This window comes from Cynara cardunculus, assembly GCF_001531365.2.
Source record: "Cynara cardunculus var. scolymus isolate 2C chromosome LG 10, CcrdV1, whole genome shotgun sequence".
NCBI classification, from domain to species: domain Eukaryota; kingdom Viridiplantae; phylum Streptophyta; class Magnoliopsida; order Asterales; family Asteraceae; genus Cynara; species Cynara cardunculus.
In genome coordinates this window covers 26,591,000-26,596,252 of record NC_037537.1, presented here as the reverse complement: position 1 = coordinate 26,596,252, position 5,253 = coordinate 26,591,000, and positions in this window count along the sequence as shown.

Below are 5,253 nucleotides of genomic sequence, written 5' to 3'. Positions count from 1 at the left end.
AATTAAATAAATTACATGAAAATGAGAACTTTTATATATTTTTTAATTTTAATGATATTTTCAAATTTATATTGTATTAAGAAAAACCGTTATTTGTTGCTCAAAACCACATAAATTCCTACTACAACATTGACGTAGACCAAAAAAAAGAATAATGAAACATTGAAATCGAAATATATCTTGTTGTATTTTGCGAGTACTTTTCTACTTGTATATAAATCATCGGGATGACTTTATGTGAGACCAATATATTTTCGTGAGTTTATCATAGAAAATAATATTGCAATTGTATGAAAAACGCATAACTTCCATATCAAAGGCATTATGAAGGTTTAGTTTCACAATTTTACTGTAAAGTTTTAAACATTTAAGTATCCGAGTTACTGGTTGAAACATTAACCGGTTGTCATGCTGATGTAACGAGTAATGTGGTATCCAACTCAGTATTATTTGTTATTCAACCCAATTTCATCTCATCACTTGTCGTATCAGCATGATAACTGGTTATCTGGATACTTAAATATTTAAAATTTTACATTTTATATACCAAAATAGAAGTTTTAAAAATATGTTACATAAAATAAAAATCAAATTAAAATAAGTTATTTTTTCATATAATTTATTCAAAAGAGAAGTATCTAATTTTCTTTTATTTTATTATTGTTAAGAATATACCGGAGAGAACTTGGTTGCGCATTTTACCATCTACGGATAATTTGGAGGGAGCCACGAGAAATTAAGCAGTTTAATATCTCGGGTCAAAAACTTGTGACAGCAGGCAACTTCCATTCGCAGTCACGTGCTTTTATTTAAGGCCATCACTCTCTCAATTCTTTTTCCTTTTATCCGATAAATCTTCATAAGAAATCATATAGTTTTAAGAATATTTAATCAATATATTTTTTAATTAATATAATAACAATTTTATCATTTATAGAGAGAAAAAAAATGCATGAAAAATAATTTTTTTTAAAGACAACTAAATGTTATTAAGATAGAATAAAGATTAGGTTAATTTACTTTTGAAAGTAAACACTTATTTTGAGATAAATTAAAATAATAATATAAATATTTATTTTAAAACAAATAAAGTAATATATAATTACTGCTCAACTGATAATAATATTTGGGTTATTGATGATCTTTTTTAGAGATCACAGGTTCGAATATTACAAGGTCACTAAGATTCTATTGGTTGTTCTCTAAAGCCCCTAAGTCAATACTCAAGATGCATACAAGTTGATTTGTACGTCCATGGTTAACAAAAGTGAAATAATATATAATTATTATTTTTTGAATTTACTTAAATATTAATAATATTGTTTTATTGTATTAAATCATTCAAGCTATAAAAATATATAAACTACTCTATGATTTAAGGGTTGTTTGTTTACCTCTTAATAGTTCTATTAAGAGAAATCATATGAATCATTAAGAATTGAATATTATTTGACAAAAAAAATATGTCTCTTAATTGTTTTAAATTATTTTTTTATAATTTTTATTTTAATTTTTTTTCTCACACGATCCTTCGTATCTGTATGTGTATATATATATAATTTCTTATGTTAAAAAAAATTGAAAGTCATGTCAAAGTAGATAGGCATAGAGGATACCATCAATAATGTTTAATTGTTTAATGATTAAAGAATGTGTTGGAAACTTTTGGTATCTTTAGAATATTCAACCAATTAATATTTTATCCATCAATTGTTTTTTATTATTTGGTTTTATATTAATCTTAAATCAATTTATTACACCATTTTAATATTTAATTAATGATTTAGGCTACAGTATTTAGTTAAAATTATATTAAACAACATAATTAATATAATTATAAAACATAAATATGTAATTAAAAAATAAATAGTCAAAATACAATAACGTGTTTACTTATCGTTCTGGAAACACCCATCTTTATTCGTTCTTTTATTGTGTACCACAACTTTAACAAAGTGCACAACTATATAAAGTAGTTCTTGTCTTTGTTTTAAGAGTAAAGTTCATTTTTCGTCCTTAATGTTTATGATTTTTAACAGTTTTTGTCCTTCAATTTTATTTTAATAGTTTTATTTCTTATGTTTGACATCTCGCAACGATTTTCGTCCTTTTTCTTAATGGTAGTTAACTTTTTTCGTTAAGTTCAACTTAATGAGAGGTATTTTAGTCATTTTACATGTTTTCTTTATTTTCTTGTTTTTACAAAAACCATCAAACTGTAAGGACGTGTTATGCAAGTATCTCAAACACACACACACACACACACACACACACACACACACACATATATATATATATATATATATATATATATATATTAGAGAATAGAGATAATTACATAAAGGTCCCTAAAGTTTGATGGTCTTTGTAAAACAAGAAAATTAAGGAAACATGTAAAATAACTAAAATACTCTTCATTAAACTGGACTTAACAAAAAAAGTTCACAGCCGTTAGGAGGGACGATATCCATCGATAATCGACAAACATGAAGGACAAGTATGTTAAAGTAAAGTTAAGGGACGAAAACCATAGAATTTGATAAATGTTAGGGACCAAAAATGAACTTTACTCTTATTTTAGTTTAGAGTAAACTACAAAGTTGGTCCTTGTGATTTGTCAAAAATAACATTTTTTTGTTTATGTAGCTTTGGTAATTTATAAAAGTATATTTCTTTCGTCCTTCTCTCTAACGACTGTTAAAAAAAATGTATTTATGTTATTATAAAATGAATCGTGGAAAGGATAAAATGGTAAAGGAAAGCCAATTTATCATCATCGTAGAAACACAAAAATCAGATCAACCCAACAATACTTAATAACCAGTATAACTCTTTTACCTTATATCTGTAAATGGTTCTTGATTGAATTAATAATACAGTTTAAGATTTCTTTTCTGTAATCAATTCTAAAATGGTTTTCTAAAAGTATGAAACATAAAGCAGGTATTTAAACGTATAAATCAGTATAACTTTATATCAAACTTGATAACGAAATTAATTCAAACCCAACTATTTCGAGACGTTGTTTCAGATTAAGACAAAAGTAAATACATTTAATTGGTAACAACTTATTCCCTCCATTGTCTTTTTGGCCAATGACTTCTCTCCTCCACTTCACCACTAGATTTCCACTTTGGTTAATAATGCGTAACCACGAGCCACTTCGCTTTCGTAAAAGTATACATTTATGATATTTTTTAAATCGAAAATATCGAATTTTATTTATGACATTAGTCGATTGTAATAAAAATCGTTCATAACCTTTATTTATAATAACATATTTCTTCCATGTTTGCAAAATCCAACAAATTAACCATAAGAATTGTGTCTGATTGGTTTGAGCTTAGACTTTAAATGCCAAAAGTCCTGGACGTTCCAGGTTCAAATTCAACGAGGGAAAAAAAACCCCTTCGGGCCACGAAGATTCAATGAAGTGACTTCGTGCTATCTGCAAAGAAGGTGATCGTCATATGATTAGTCAGCTCACATAACGGGTCAGATATTCATATTAATCAAAAAAGAAAAAAAAACCCAACAAATTTCGTTTCTTTTGTTAAAAAACACTTATATTTCTGTTAAATTCGATTAAATGAGAAGTATTTTGATTTATTTTAGAATTATCTTGGTGCCCCTTCCCCGCCACCAACCTCCACCTCCGGTCTCTCTCTCATTAGAGTTGTTTGTTTACCTTTTAATAGTTCAATTAATAGGCAGTCACTGAATAGTTAGGAGGTAAATCTTGTTTGACAAAAAGAATCTATCTATTAATGGTTCTAAAACTATCTGAATAGTTTTGTATCATGAGTATCCCTTAATCATTCAATACCCTAATTTCATTGTTAATAATTATCAAACGATTATATTTCATTTTATACATAATCATTCTATACTAAACCATTGAGCAAAACAGTAGCTCTTGATGCTGCCTCAATTTGACACAACTGCCCCTTGTAAACCCACTGAGAGCAATCCGTTGATCCTGATATTTTCCCCACCGTTCATTCTCTTCATGTAACCTTCCCCATCGAAACCAATAATTGAAACAAATGGCATTGTCGCAAAAAATGCAGAAATCGAAACCCACTCAAGCACTAAAGTTACGTGTTTGTATTTGCCCCAAATATGGATCAGGATCTATAAATCAGTTTCATATATGTATTGAATCTGGATTGAGATCAATAAAGTTTTAGGGTTTTGATACGGCAAATGAGATGCAAAATCTCTTCTTTAATAAATGGTGATGATGGTGAAGCAAAAACAGATGAATGGAGAAGTGATGATACAGATGGATGTCTTTGGGTGGTTCGCCAGATATGGTCAACGATTGGCGTTCGTCGGAGATGGTCAGTAATTGGAGTTCGTCGGATATGGCCATCGATGGGAGTTTGTGGGAAGGGGAGGCTGGGGTTCACAATAAGGGGAGGGCTATATATTTCTTATTTTTACTTTTTTCTTATCTATAAACAATTATTGTCGATCGAGTTTAAATTTGATTTTTTTATCATATATTGTAATTACAAAAATATCAAAATTTTATTCGAATTTATATGATCCAATCATAAACACAATCATATTATACGATAACAACAAATCCAATAATATTGAAAATAAGAAATATGTAATAACAAATCACATTTTCAAATAATATAAATTTTACATATTTTTTAAAAATCTTTGAAGTCTTCTTCAACTCTCACCTTCTCCATCCCTCATCAAATTAATTTCTAAGATTTCATTTTGTTTATTATTAAAACTTTGAAAAACAAATTTCATTAAAAAATAAAATGAAAGTAAATGGAAGAACAAATCAAAAGTTGGAGGTTAAACTTGGGTATACAATATTACAAAAAAAACTCGGGTTGATAATGAACTACTCATTTTCTCATACAAGGGCGGAAAAGTCTTTAACATGTTCAACGTTTATAAAAATCAAAAAGTTGAGAAAATATATATGAGAGGTTCTAAGCATTAAAAAATGTTACCACAAACTAATCAGTTCTCATTTGATTAGACCTATATATATATATAGGGGAGCGTTCAAATAAAAACCACCTAATTTGTACAAACCGTACAAACTTCATTCAACTAATCATAATTTTTCATTTTGTTCATTTTTTTGTAATTATTAGAGATTGATTAATAATTTTTATTGTGGGTTATGTTAATCATGAATATTATCATCTTCATTATTTTAATTTTAAAGAAATACATGAAACAGTTTCATTAATTTTAGAGAAATACATGAAACAGTTT